General features: G+C 40.6%; 1 protein-coding gene across 1 annotated transcript in view; it reads left to right on the top strand.

Annotated features, from left to right (window-relative positions):
• The first annotated feature begins 13,240 nt into the window (after positions 1-13,240).
• The window catches only part of EFEMP1 (EGF containing fibulin extracellular matrix protein 1), a 106,740-nt gene continuing 103,804 nt past the window's right edge, over positions 13,241-16,176 (top strand). Inside the window, exon 1 of the mRNA XM_082251717.1 lies at positions 13,241-13,443. The gene's annotated coding sequence lies outside the window, so the exon portion shown is untranslated. The remainder of the gene's footprint in view (positions 13,444-16,176) is intronic.

Below are 16,176 nucleotides of genomic sequence, written 5' to 3'. Positions count from 1 at the left end.
CATCTTTCTTGATGTTCATTAGCCTCCCTGGTATGCCATGACCTTATTACATCATCTCTTCGGTGTCATTTACAGGCTGTTGGTGATTCATTGCCATTCAGTGAGCGATAGTTAGGATTGGTTTGCATACTCTCATACCTTCATAAAATTTTCCATTTTCTGTTTATCAACACTGGGGTTCACAATGAAGAATCTGTCAGTGAAACAGGAATAACTCAGTTACTACTAAATAGGAGACACATATGCAAAACGTAATATTCATCTGGTTATGCCTATGATGCGATTCACACTTTTGCATTTTTGGTGCGGTTAAAGTATGTAAATAAAAAAGCAAACATTTAATTGCGGGTTACCCATCCTTAAATGAGGTGGCTGCATTTGTTTTCATTTTCTGGCTTATTTCCTTTATTTCCACCTAGTCAATGACACATTTGTTTCTAGATTTGTTACACTCACCATTAGACTATATCTATGGAGGTAGTCATGGTTGTCCCCAGACTGAACTTCAAACATGTCTTCCTCTTCTTATTCCTTATGCATGTGGGGTGGGGAAATGAATGGTTGACAGATGAAAGATGACATTGTTTCTGTTTTCCCGTCAACTCATAAGGGCACTGCATTTCTCGCAAGATCAGCGGTTATTTTCTATACTTACTGAAAATGTTCTCAGTCTGAACAATTTAAACGAATGCAGCTGTAGGGTATTGCACTGAAGTAGCCCACTAGATCCCCCTGTATCTTGAGAGTGAGAGTCTGCTTAGGAGCCTCCTTGGGGAAGAAGCTCAAAGCAGTGAAAGGACTACCTACATCCCCCTTTAATTGGTTACTAGACTCTGGGCTAACCCTCCTGTGAGTAGCAGACCTCTCATCTCTTCTTTCATGCCATTTCTCTCTGAAATTTGCTGGACTGTTTGTAACTTAAGCTGGTGGGAATGGCTGAAGTTTGTAAATTCCCCTGTATCCTTTGATTCAGTAAACTGTTAAAAGACATTCTTTATATGCTCATGCTACACTGTTGAGGCAAGGTCACTACCCTTGTGTCTGAGCAGTAAAAGGTTAAAAAGTAGCCATGCTCCCCCCACTACACAACACAGCCACTGCATTTAAACCCAGGTAAGCTTCACCATATAAAAAATGTGTTCTTGGGTTTAGATATATTTTAAATGCACATACAACGCATGAAGAGATCTGTGCAATTATAGTCAAGGGTGAGGCTCACATCTCAGCACTGACCTCCAGTGTGGGTTTAAAAGTCTCGTGAGCAGCATTTTTTGCTGTATTTCGAAAATGTGCTCCTTTGAACAAAACTTTAATAAAACACATACCTGTGTAAAATGTTTTACGCATGTGAATATAGATACTATTTGCACTCACCTTGGAAAATATATAATAAAACATGTCTGACGATTTTTCAGCCTAAAGCAACATCTAATGGAAATCCTCTGTCCATGTATCAGACATATGATTTAGACTGATACTACAGGAATCTCAGTGCCATCCAGCAGGTGAGCACCAGGTTGCAAGGGAAGGTGGCCTCCAAAGTTCACACATTGCTGTTCCTGCTGTGTTTTTGAAAGCCTCCAGTGTGTGAGTAAAATAAGCAATGGTTCCTGATGCATATACACTATATTGTCAAAAGTATTGGAACACCTGCCTTTACGCGCACTTGAAATTTATTGGCACCCCAGTCTTATCCTGTAGGGTTCAAATTGAGTTGGCCCACCGTTTGCAGCTATAACAGCTTCAAATCTTCTGGGAAGGTTCTCCACAAGATTTAGGAGTGTTACTATGGGAATGTTTAACCATTCTTCCAGAAGTGCATTTGTGGGGTCAGGCACTGATGTTGGATGACATCGCAGTCTTCGCTCTAATTCATCCCTAAGGTGTTCTATAGGGTTGAGATCAGGACTCTGTGCAGGCCAGTCAAGTTCCTTCACCCAAACTTGCTCATCAATGTCTTTATGGACGTTAGTGGAGGGGGGATTATGGTGTGGGATTGTTTTTCAGGGGTTGGGCTTGGCTCCCTAGTTCCAGTGAAGAGAACTCTTAAGGCGTCAGCATACCAAAACATTTTGTTTATGGCCCCTTCCTGTTCCAACATGATTGCGCCCCAGTGCACAAAGCAAGGTCCATAAAGACATGGATGAGGAGGTTTGGGGTGGAGGAAATTGACTGGCCTGCATAGAGTCCTGACCTTAACCCGATAGAACACCTTTGGGATGAATAAGAGCAGAGACTGCATGCCAGGCCTTCTTGCCCAACATCAGTGCCTTCCCTCACAAATGTGCTTCTGGAAGAATGGTCTAACATTCCCATAGACACACTCCTAAACCTTGTGGACAGCCTTCCCCGAAGAGTTGAAGCTGTTATAGCTGTAAAGGGTGGGCCAACTTAATATTGATCACTAAGACTGGGATGCCATTAAAGTTTGTGTGCTTGTAAAGGCAGGTGTCCCCATACTTTTGAAAATATAGTGTTTGCATGACTGCTTAGTTGATTTAAGATGAACTTAGCCTTTACGGTTTTAACTCAATGAACTCTTGGGTATTATTGAGTAACTCAACACTCACAGTTAATGTGAAACCAGTGCTGATGGAGAAGGGCAGGGGAGGTGCAGGTGCCCAACGTCCTCCTTATCAACCAATGACTTTATTGGTTGCTGGAGGCCAGAAGCTAGAAGGTTGTAATAGTGCACAATGAAAACTTTGTGGCTTTGTGTAACTAAAAGGCAGGCTTGTTCCACCCATTGCCTTGCATACAATTTTTGGGCAACTTTTAGGCATTTTGCCAAGGCACTCCTGAAGAAACCTGAAGGCACCATGGTTGAAAAAATCTGCTCTAAACAGCAATGATTTTTCAATGCATAGGCAAAAAAAGCTTTCCAAACAAATAGGCAACCATATGCAGTACACAGGCAACATACCGACAACTGTTTCAATATGCAGTCATTAGAATACACAATCAGATCTAACAATATGTGGGTAACAAATGCACAAACCTAACAAAACACAGACAACAAATGGCAACTGTTACTATAAGTTGACAACAAACACGCAATTGTGACTATATGCAGACAACCAGCCAGCAATTGTAAGTGAAGCATAAACAATTGTGACAATGTGCAGAAGAAAATAGGTATTCATAACAATATATGGGCGACAAGAAAGGGCAACTGTGACCCCCACCACCATCACCATCTACCAGTAGAAATTCCCAAACCACCAAAAGAAAATCCCTCTTACAGCAACAAGGGAAGTCCCCTCAGCAATTTCCTGTGGCACATGAAAGCCAAGGAAGAGGTTAGGAGAGCTTTCCTTGGCTTTGTCCACTTGTATCTGAGGTTTGACAGGCTGCCAGGGCTGTAGAGCCATGAGCAATGTAAAAATATAAGTATGGTTGAAATGTGGCCCCAATATGGCTGTACCCAGGGTTGATCACACTCCTTAGCTATGCAATTGTCTGTGAATAAAGTGAAGTTGTGTTTCCTACAAACATGAAAATAAAAAAAAAAAAAAAAAGCAAAAATCCTTAATTTATCTTGCACAGGACCGGTTATTCTTTACAAAGTATATTTTCACCAGGTTTCACCTCTTTCATTAATATGAGCAAAAATTTACTTTGAAAGTAAAAATTCAGTAATTATTTAGATAATTAGGGTCAACATTTACATTTATCCTTTAGTCACCAAGTGTTAGGCAGGTCTATACATTTGATGTGGATGGGGGAATCACTCCTGCTGAGTTATTTTATTCTGGCAGCGAGGAGATTTCCCAGTCGTTAGCCGGCGGCACTGATTGTTCTGGGAAAAACCCAACAGGCTGGTGGTAAAGTAATCGATCGGTAGACCAGCCTGCCCATTCATGGATCACGATTTACGCTTTTTATGCCTGCTAACACAAAAGTTGAAGCTGTATCTCACAATCCCTAGTATCAAAGATGTTTCTTTACTAACATTTTTGGAGAAAAATTGGTACATTTGTTGGATTTTGGTGCAAACTGATAATTTTCTTGGTTCAAATTGTAATTATTCGAAATGGCAAATATTATAAAACATAAGCTGAGATGAGTTATACTGTATATAATATTAAGGTGTGAAATATCCAAAATGTTGTCAATTTATAATGGCATATTATAAATTTAATTTTTAATAGCCATGTTTTTAAGGCAACCTGTAGTTCAGTTAACATTTAGAGAATGCTTGATACTCTGATAGAACAAACTATGTAGAATAGTGCATGGGGTAATCATTTTTTCAAGTTTTAAAACTGTTTTCATTAACACCATGCTAAAAAAGATTAGGTTAACATAACCTAGTTGGAAGCAACAAACAAAACTATATATGGAGATATTGCTGTATCAAAAGCCTTCAAAAACACTGTCATACCCCCTAAAGGTAAGAGTCACATCTGAATAATAATAACTATTACACAAAATGGACATATAGTTATAGTCCAATAATGAAATGAATGACAAATCTGCACTAAATCCAATCTCCAATGCAAGCCAAAAATAACTATTTTTTGGGATATGAAAAATATGCTGCTGAAAGATCTGAAGTTTATGTTAAGCTTTGTAATGCCAACAAAACAACATTCCTCCTTATGGAGAAGTGTGTAGGTGGGATAAAACATGTCACTGTTTCCTGTGCAATAAATCGGCAGGAAGAGTACAGCAGTGAATTATTGCTGTTGCCTGCAGTTGTCACTGAAAGGTTTGCATGCAAGTTTACAGTTACATCAATATTACAAGAACTGAAAAACAGATTTCAAAATGGAAATGAATGCAACATTCTGCATGCATGGACTGGGGGCTTGTGTTCTTATAAAGGACATGCCCAGTGGTTCAGGGGTTTTAGATTAAAAAATAAAATTTTACATACTATGAGGGTTTTTATTTCCTATAGATCCAACACTTTGCCTTCTACAACCCCCTATAGATCTGTCTAAATGTGTTAATGCACTGTACAATGAAATAGGAATGGAGAGTAGCAGCTCCGTTCCTTTTCTCAAACTCTAGAAAACATGATATTACACTAGCCCTAAAGACAAATTGCAAAGGCATTGACTTTTACATTAACTTTAACATATGGATATACTGGCAAAAGCCTACAACTTATTTCATGTTTTGGCTGGAATATTTATTCAAGTATCCAGAACATCTCATTGCTGTCAGCTTCCTGGGTGTTGTGGTGGAGGTTGATCGCTAAGCTCAAATAAATTGTTGGGTGCCATATTATGAAAGTAAGGCTAAGGCATCTCCAATTTTCCTTGCTTTCTCCTGGATGGAGCAGAAAGTTGAACCTCTCCTGTGTTCTTTCTCATTGAATAATGTCTTCTTCTTCTTGATAATCTAACATACACTATATTGTCAAAAGTATTGGGACTCCTGCCTTTACACGCACATGAACTTTGGGCATTCCAGTCTCAGTCTCTAGGGTTAAATATTGAGTTTGCTCACCCTTTGCAGCTATAATAGCTTCAACTCTTTTAGGAAGCCTGTCCACAAGGTTTAGGAGTGTGTCTATTTAAATGTTTGACCATTCTTCCAGAAGTATATTTGTGAGGTCAGGCACTGATGTTAGACGACATTGCAGTCTCTGCTCTAATTAATCCCAAAAGTGTTCTATCGGGTTGAGGTCAGAACTCTGTGCAGGCAAGTCAAGTTCCTCCACACCAAACTCAGTCATCTATGTGTTTATAGACCTTGCTTTGTGCACTGGTCCACTGGGTGGGGGGGGGGGGATTATGGTGTGTGGTTGTTTTTCAGGGGTTGGGTTTGGCCCCTTAATTCCAGTGAAGGGAGCATACAAGACATTTTGTTCAATTAAATGCTCCCAACTTTGTGGGAACTTGACTGGGGATGGCCCCTTCCTGTTCCAACATGACAGTACAGAAAAAAAGGTCCATAAAGACAAGGATGAGTGAGTATGGGGTGGAAGAACTTGACTGGTTGACCTCAACCCAATAGAACACCTCTGGGATGAATTGGAGCAGAGACTGTGAGCCAGGCCTTCTTGTCTAACATCAGTGCCCGAATAGTCAAACATTCTCATAGGCTCACTCCTAATCCTTGTGGACAGCCTTCCCAGAAGAGTTGAACCTGTTATAGCTGCAAAGGGTGGGCCGACTCAATATTGAACCCTACGGACTAAGACTGGGATGGCATTAAAGTTCATGTGCATGTAAAGGCAGGCCTCCCAACACTTTTGACAATATAGTGTACATGGAAAATATTTAAGAAGGCATGAGAAAAAGATTACGTTTCCCACAAGATGACCTAGGCGATCAATCAACTTGGTACATTCAGCCTGCCCATACACAGTTTGAATCTCTTCCGGTTCCTGCTGAACCTGCCGAGATTCAAACCATCTATGACTGGCTTTAAACAACAATCTACATTAGAACTACTTTGACAATCAGATAAATGTTCAAATAAGTGTAAAAGGAACATCTAATTATTTATTCAGTGATTTATAGGTATAATCATGCATGTAGGATTTAAATGCTTATATCCCAAGATGCCAACAAAAGTGCTAAAAAAACGCACACACAAGAAACATACAGGGCACTACATGGAGGACTACAGCAGACTGCAATCCCATCATGACTTATAGTATATTCTAAATGGGATTTGCAGCAAATTTGTGTACATGGTTTTAATTAAAACAATTAAATAAAAAATTAAAAAACAAGATTATTATTATTGTATGTAATTCTAAAAACACAGATTTCATTAAAACTGTTAAACGTTTTCACAATAATGAATATTTCCAGGAACAAAGAGATTCTGAGAACACATTTCCCAAACTTGGAACAGTTCCTAGAAACAAGGGACTTTTGGCAAATATGTAAGGTACCCACTGTAGGTTGATTGTTGGCCAATCAAAGCAAAATGTTGTATCAGGGAATGATCAAGTGTCTAGAGGTCCACAAGCATACACCCTGTGGTCCACTGACCTAAGGAGAATAATCAAAAATTTGTGATGGATTTTCCCTGGCTGAACGTGTTTGTTTACCTGATGTTTTTTTTTTTTTTTTCACAGCAAAAATATGCAGTTTGAGCCACAGTGAGACTTTTGACTGCCCGCTACAACCTTTATATCCTCCATGCTGATCAGTTTAAATGTTAATGATAGCACAAAAAACAAAGGGAAATCTTCCATACTATTTAAATGTTATCATAATAACAGGACCTCTTTGACAACCCTGATGAGCATTCTTTATAAGTTAAATAACCTCTGTCATTGCCATGATTGTGTTTGGTGGGGTCCCATAGCAAAACCATTAAAAGACCCCTGTCTTTTAATTCTTTGACTCAAAGGCAATGTACAGTGCTTTACTTTTTCCACATTTTAATTTGCTACAGCCTTATTCCAAAATGAATTAAATTCATTATTTTCCTCAAAATTCTACAAATAATACCCCATAATGACAACGTGAAAGAAGTTTGTTTGAAATCTTTGCAACTTGATTTAAAATAAAAAACAAAAAAAATCACATGTGCATGAGTATTCACATCCTTTGCAATGACACTCCATAATTGAGCTCAGGTGCATTCTGTTTCCACTGATCATCCTTGAGATGTTTCTACAATTTGATTGGAGTCCACCTGTGGTAAATTCAGTTGATTAGACATGAATTGGAAAGGCACAAACCTGTCTATGTAAGGTCCCACAGGTAACAGTGCTTGTCAGAGCACAAACCAAGCCATGAAGTCCAAGGATTTGTCTGTAGACCTCTGAGACAGGATTGTCCTGAGGGAGAGATCTGGGGAAGGGTACAGAAAAATGTCTACAGCATTGAAAGTCCCAATGAGTACAGTAGCGTCTGTCATCCATAAATGAAAGAAGTTTGGAACCACTAGGGCTTTTTCTAGAGCAGGCCGCCCGGCCAAACTGAGCAGTCGGGGGAGAAGGGCCTTAGTTAGGGAGTTAACTTAGAACCCAATGGTCACTTTGACAGAGCTCCAGTGTTTCTCTGTGGGGAGAGGAGAACCTTCCAGAAAACAACCTTCTCTGCAGCACTCCACCAATTAGGCCTGTATGGTACAGTGGCCAGAATGAAGCCACTCCTCAGTATAAGGCACATTACAGCCAGCCTGGAATTCGCCAAAAGGCACCTAAAGGACTCTCAGACCATGAGGAACAAAATTCTCTAGTCTGATGAAACAATGATTGTACTGTTTGGCCTGAATAGCAAGTCCCATGTCTGGAAGAAACCAGGCATCGCACCACCTGGCCAATACCATCTCTACAGTGAAGCATGGTGGTGGCAGCACCATGTTGCGGGGATGTTTTTCAGCAGAAGGAACTTGGAGACTAGTCAGGATCGAGGGAAAGATGAATGCAGCAATGTACAGAGACATCCTTGATGAAAACCGGCTCCAGAGCTCTCTGGACCTCAGACTGGGGCGAAGGTTCATCTTCGAACAGGACAACGGCCCTGTAACAAAGGAGTGGCTAAAGGACACATCTGTGAATGTCCTTGAGTGGCCCAGCCAGAGCCCAGATTTGAACCTGATTGAACATCTCTGGAGAGGTCTGAAAATGGCTGTGCATCGAGGCTCCCTATCCAACCTGATGGAGCTTGAGAGGTCCTGCAAAGAACAATGGGAGAAACTGCCCAAAAATAGGTGTGCCAAGCTTGTAGCATCACACTAAAAAAGACTTGAAGCTGTAATTGGTGCCAAAGGTGCTTCAACAAAGTATTGAGCAAAGTCTGTGAATACTTGTGTAAAGTGATTTTTTTCCTTTTTTATTTTTAATACATTTGCAAAGATTTCAAACAAACTTTCACATTATCATTATGGGGTATTGTTTGTAGAATTTTGAGTAAAATATTGAATTTAATTAATTTTGGAATATGACTGTAACATAACAATATGTGGAAAAAGTGAAGCGCTGTGAATGCTTTCCGGATGCACTGTATTTAGTGAAAAAAATACTAACTTTTTCCAAAACAACCACAAAAAGGGTTCTCAAACTTCATATACATTCATTTTAGCCAAATTTGTTTGTCAATTGCTATTGCTACCTGCACATATCACTTTATATTCAGACAGCTCTAAGACCCCCCCCCCCCTACTTTTGGGCCTCATAACAGTTGCATGGATATAAAGGTAGATACTGACTTCCAATGGTGATGTTCCCCTAACCCACTTTTTGCCAGTCTCCCCTGATGTCTTCTCATACATTGCAAGATCAGCATGTCATCAAGACATGGATCACAGAACCACCTGCCCACATTCTAAAGCTTAAGAGAAGAGGACCAGACCGCTGGCTGTCGAGGGACATGGTTTAAAGTGTCATTAAACCCACATCATTAAAACTCATCCCCACTGCCATTGGAGATTCAGCAGAGCAGTGTTGGCAGCTCTGCACATGCTCAGTTTTTAGTGAGTTTCTATGCTGAGCATTTCCTCCCTTTTACATTTAAGCAGCCCATGTGACAATAGTCACACATGTGGGAGAATACATAGTGTTAAATGACATGACCACTAAACAGCTTAACACAAAGGGAGTGGGATATTACATCTTGATTGATGGAGGCTTCACCTCCCTTTTATTCTAAGATACAGGCTGAAGGGGTGTAACACAGCCTGTGACTGGCAGAAATTCGCCTACACCATGTTATTTCCAAAATATATAAATAAACAAATAAAGATTTGAGTTCAAATATATGTTTGTATGACACTTTAAAACCATTTAGTGATATGAATTATTTCTTTTTACTCTGTATTCCAAATAATGTTTATTTGAACATGTGACCAGCAGAATAGAAGCTCCTCCTGCCACTGTTTCCCTGCAGATAAGCTGGGAAAGAGTTAAGTCATGGGACAGCTGTATATTGATTAGATACTTAGAAGTTTTTTTTTTCATTAACCTCTTGCCCAGTTGGCACTTCCTAACCAGACCAATTTTCAGCTTTTAGTGCTCTCACATTTCGAATGACAATTACTCAGTCATGCCACACTGTGCCCACATTAAATTGTTGTCCTTTTTTTCACACAAGTAGAGCTTTCTTTTGGTGGAATTTAATCATCACTTGGTTTTTTAATTTTTGCACTATAAATGAAAAAAATGAACATTTTGTAAAAAATGCTTTTTTCTTTGTTTCGGGTTAAAAAATTTAGCAAATTTTGTAATTTTTTTTCATAAATTTTGGCCAAAAGTTATATTGCTACATATCTTGTAGCAAAAATAATCCAAATAAGTATATATTATTTGGTCTTTGTGAAGGTTATAGAGTCTACACGCTTTAGTGCCAATCATTGAAAATTGATCAGACCTGATGTACTGACGGCCTATCTCACTTCTTGAGACCCTAACAAGCCAGAAAAGTACAAATTACCCCCAAATTACCCCTTTTTGGAAAGCAGACTTTCCGAGGTATTTAGTAAGAGGCATGGTGAGTTTTTTTGAAGTTGTAATTTTTTCCCACAATTATTTGCAAATGAAGATTTTTTATTTATTTTTTATTTTTTTCACAAAATTGTCATATTACCAAGTTATTTCTCACACATTGTATAGGCATATTTGCAACTACACCCCAAAATACATTCTGCTATTCCTCCTGAATATGGCGATACCACATATGTGAGACTTTTACACAGCCTAGCCACATACAGAGGCCCGACATGCAGGGAGCACCATCAGGTGCTCTAGGGACATAAAATTACTAATCTAATTTCCTGACAACCGTTATACTTTTGTAAGGCACTGTAGGGCACTGATAAGCATTGTAGTGGCACTGATTTGCCACAGATGAGCACTGACGTGGCATGGATGTGGCATGGATGTGGCATGGATGAGCACTGATGTGGCATGGATGTGGCACAGATGAGCACTGATGTGGCATGGATGTGGCACAGATGAGCACTGATGTGGCAGTGATGTGGCACAGATGAGCACTGACGTTGCATGGATGTGGCACAGATGAGCACTGATTTGGCACGGATGTGGCATGGGTGTGGCACAGATGAGCACTGATGTGGTATTGATGAGCACGGATGAGCACTAATGTGGCATGGATGAGGCATGGATGAGCACTGATGCGGCATAGATGAGCACGTATGTGGCAGCGATGAGCACGTATGTGGCATGGATGAGGCACAGATGAGTACTGATGTGGCATGGCTGTGGCATGGATGAGTCCAGATGAGCACTGAAGAGGCACAGATGAGCACTGATATGGCGGGGATGTGGCACGGATGAGCACAGATGTGGCATGGATGTGGCACGGATGAGCAAAGATGTGGCGGGGATGTGGTGGGGATGTGGCACGGATGAGCACTGATGTGGCATGGAGGAGGCACAGATGAGCACTGATGTGGCATGGATGAGACACAGATGAGCACTGATGTGGCATGGATGAGGCACGGATGAGCATCGATGTTGCATGGATGTGGCACGGATGAGCACTGATGTGGCATGGGTGGGCACAGATGAGGCATGGATTGGCATGACTGGTTTAGGCATGAATGAGGCGTATATGGGCATGATTGAGGCACAGATGGGCATGATTGAGGCACTAATGAGGCACATATGGGCATTAATGAGGTATGATTGAGGCACGATTGAGGCACGGCTGAGGCACCATTGAGGCATGGCTGAGGCACGACTGAGGCATGGATGGGCATGATTGAGGCATGATTGAGGCATGGATCAGGCAAGGGCGAGCGGTGCTGCAGTCTCTCTCCTCTCCTCACACACTGTATCGATCGCTGTGTACAGTGTACAAGAGGAGGAGAGAACTGAACCGGACATGCGCCGGTTTGTTGACAACTGAACGCTCTGTTATTGGACTGAGCAATCACGTGGTAAAGGACCGCTGTCTTTTACCACAATCCGGGATGTGCCCCAGGGGAAGCACGATCTTGGGAGGACATCTCTGTACGCCCTCCCAGAACTAGCCAACCGTGCTGTAGCCATCACTCGGCCATGGCCATGGCCCATGTCGGCAAGTGGTTAAAATAGTTACAGTGCCATCATCCACATACAGAAAGAGAAGGGATAATGTAAATTCAACTGGTTGTAAACCTCAGCCATGAACATTGAACTAAGCCCATACACCAATCAGCCATAACAATATGACCACCCCCCTAATACTGAATATTGCCCCCTTCTACTAAAACGGCCCTGACCCATTGAGGCATGGACACCAAAGTAACATCCACATGAATGGCAGGACCCAAGGATTCCAAGCAGAACATTGCCCAAAGGATCACACTGCCTCTGCCGACTTGCTTTCTTATACCGCATCCTGGTTCTATCTTTTCCCCAGGTAAGTGACGCATGAGAAACCTTCCATCCACATGACATAAAAGAAAACCTGATTCATCAGACCAGGCCACCTTCTTCCATTGCTTCGTAGTCCAGCTTTGATGTTCATGTGACCATTGTAGAAGCTTTTGGCTGCGGGCACGGGTCACCATGGGCTTCACAGCCCCATACACAACAAACTGCAATGCTCATTTTGTGATGTCCGCTGATATCCTCCTCCCCAGAGGTTAATGAGTGGCCAAATTGGGTCCGCCTGAAAAATGGACAGGTGGACCTGAGCGGTCTGATCTTGTGAAAGGGGCCTAGGGCAAGTTATCTCATTCCCTTGAAAAAAAATGAACAATAGATCCTTTATCGGTTAGAAGCAACTCTAATGTATTTATTACTTACGTGACAGCCGTGCAACTAGTCGGCAAGGTCAGCAAGGATAGCACATCCTCTCCAGTGCAAGTTTTCTAGTATATTTAGAAGTCTGGCAATAGTAGCCTCCATACTCCTCTCAGCACACGTTTCTCTAACACTGCTTGTTAATCCCAATACACCCTATACCACAAACAGTATGATCTGCCATGTGTACATAACCTCACAGTTCAGAAAACTTATTAGTCATAATCACAACTAACAGAGCCTAACTTCTGTATGTTTGGCAGCCAAATTCGAGCAAACAGCTTTGGAAATAAAGGCCAATAAAACGCTCGATATGTGGCTTATGACTAAGGGCAATAAAAAAGGGGGCTACATTCTGCGGCACATTTAACGCCAAATAATAAAAATATACACATTTTCACATAAACGTGGGTCATACTGTTTTCATTGGAAGATGTGGTTCGCATGTGAGCTGGCAAGGTCAGTTAACACATCACATATGCTTCAATAATGGGAGGATATGTATGAGAGAGAGAGAGAGAGAGAGAGAGAGAGAGAGAGAGAAAGAGGAGTGTCCCAGCAGTGCAGCTGAAATGAATACCTCCTTTCAACACAGTATCCACATGCCTGAAGCAGCCGAGCGTTGATCTGCTCCCTCAGCTCCCACATTGCCTCAGTCTTTGCTCCTAGTCCCTGAGCACTGCATGTCTTGATTGTACGCCTGCCTGCATTGTCTCACCTGCACCGGAAGCCCCATTTATGATTTCCAACTGGAACGTTAGCTGACCTGTTTGAAAGTAAGAGAATGAGCCGTTTATTATTGTTCTCCGCCAGCTTCATTTTTTACAATATGACAATTTGTGACTTTGGGAACTGACGCAGTTGGCCAAATGAGCAAAGTTACCTTTTATTGTTTGTTAGTTGTGTAATATAGTTTGAAGTTTTTTTTTTTTTTTTACTGTACGGTGCAAGCTCAGCTGTTCGCTATTGCATTGCATGTTGTCTATGTTTTTTATTCATGCTGTCAGAATGCAACTGTAGCCATCGAAATGTTATAAAACAGCATACAGGGATTCTTCATTTTTGTGCCAGGACAGAAAAACCTGAGCATCTCCAGGTTGTGTTACTGACTCACGAAGGTCATGAAGGGGTGAGCCAAGAAGCTGACAATCTAATATGTGAAACTGATTTGATGTATCGGGTATATTCTGAATTAGATGTTCATTATGTTTAAATCTTCTGAATTAGATGTTCATTATGTTTAAATCTTATATGCATATGAATTGGCATACTAGGGACGATACATATAGGTACTTAATAAGATTGCCTGTTGCATATTAATATAGAATTTGAATGAGAATGAATGAATATCGTATTAATGTAGTGAAGTATAATAAAAGCTGTAAAAAAATGATAACCACTTTTAAAATTTTAAATACTAGGCAGCAGAGGTTGCTATCATTCTGGTCATACATATGACATTTTTTTAACCACGTTTTATAGCAATATCTAACCCAGCCTTTCTCAACCTTTCCAACACTGAGGAACCCTTAATAAATAACTTTCAGGTTTCAGGGAACCCCTAATAAAAAATCACTATACAGTAAACCCCCCTCCATTGCGGGGGTTACGTTCTGGACCCAGCCGCGAAAAGTGAAAATCCGCGAAATAGAAAAACCCTATTAAAATGCATTGTAGGCATGTTTTTTTTTACTGTCACTGTACGTGTAAAAGCATTTTAAGGTCTTTAGACACACTTTTAAAACAATAGAAACTCATTTAAACACATAAAAGATACTGAGAGACATAGCAAGAGCTATGGAAAACACAAAAATATTTCATTTTTAATGATTTATATAGTAAAATAACATTACAAAAAAAAACGCAATATACCGGGACCGCAAAAACTGAACCGCGATGGAGCGGGGGTTTATTGTATCTATAACTCATGATACATTAGTGATGGTCAGTGGGAAGAATGCTACTTACACTGGTGGTCATTGTGAAGAAGTATCTTCTTCCAGATAGCTTAAAAGGTCAATGGTGTCAGTGGGAACTTATCCGAGGGGCAGAAATTACTCATTGCCCAAGGAACCCCTCACAACCTTTGGAGGAACCCTAGGGTTCCCTGGTTGAGAAACCTTGATCTAACCTATAAAAATTGATTAATTGTGTAGGTTGCTTTTGTTCCCTCTTTTTTTTTTTCACGTTTTCATTGAAAGTGCTTAACAATTGCCTTGTGTATGGGCATAAAGGCTCATTTCAATAGTGTGATATTTTGTTTTGTGAAGCAGGACGACTGCATGATTGTCTGAGATGACTGTAAATATGTCCATTTTTGATCACCTTTTTTAAAGTACATCAGTCAAAAGTCAGGTTTGTAGTTAGTTAGTTAATTTTTGTTATATTTTTCCCGATTTGGGAAATTTTCCATCAGGTCCTGTTCTAAAGACACAACAGAAAAGAAAAATCTCTCCAATGTGACAAAAAAATAATCTCCTAAATTGCTTTTGCTGGAACAGGTGTCTTCACTGAGATATTTTACTTCTATTATTGTTCTGGGGATGGCTGTAAAATTTTGGATTTCACAATACTTTCTGTCCAGGGACATTGATCGCCAAGACATCTAGAGAATTGTCACTTTAAATCTTACCCAAACAGCTGATCTAGCAGAAGCACATGATTATGTAGAGTACTGCAGAACTAACCAATCAGATTCAATGTTTTTTTTTTCCTGCATTTATCTATAGTACACTGGCAATGGGTGGTATGGGTTACTGCACTTTACAAGTTCTACACCGTGCCCCATTTTAAATCTTGTGATCTCATATCTTGTAATATAATATTTTCCTACAGAAAAATGTGAATGATCAAAGGAATACAAATGATGACAATTTACTAGAGGAAGTGTTTGGTTAAACAAGTATATACAGGAGCCTAAAGCTGGATACACACGATACAATTTTCTTTAGACTTTTTCCTTTAGATTTACCAAAATCATATAATATGAGGTCAAACCTAAACACTTTCAATTTGTTTGCAATCAGGCAGGCCCTTAGAGCCCATTCAGACTAGCGCGACTTGTCAGCCTGACAAGTCGCGGTCGGTCGCGGTCCATTGAGTAGTACAGGACCCGTCCTAATAGGAGCGACACAAGTCGTTCCGATTTAGAAAAAGGGTCCTGTACTACTTTGGGGCGACCTGGGAGCGACTTGCATAGACTTCCATTATGTGAAGTCCCTGCAAGTCGCACCGAAGTCGCAGTGCACAGCGGTGCACGCAACTTCACAGGTCGCCCCCCGAAGTCGGATCGCCTCAGTATGAACCGGCTCATACACTACATAGTTGAAGGTAAATCTAAAGGAAATCTAACAACAAAAGTTTGATAGTGTGTATCCAGCTTTAGAACTGGTACAAGGTTAAAAGGACTCCCAACATACATAATAATGCAGCATAGAGCAAGAATATCATAACAAATGAAGCACAATATAGTAATATAGTATGTAAGGTGGAAAGAAAAGTCGATTTTG

This window comes from Pelophylax lessonae (assembly GCF_965119305.1).
Source record: "Pelophylax lessonae genome assembly, chromosome: 3".
Lineage (NCBI taxonomy): Eukaryota > Metazoa > Chordata > Amphibia > Anura > Ranidae > Pelophylax > Pelophylax lessonae.
The sequence above is the reverse complement of the archived record's forward strand: the minus strand, read 5'-3'. Positions and strand labels throughout refer to the sequence as shown.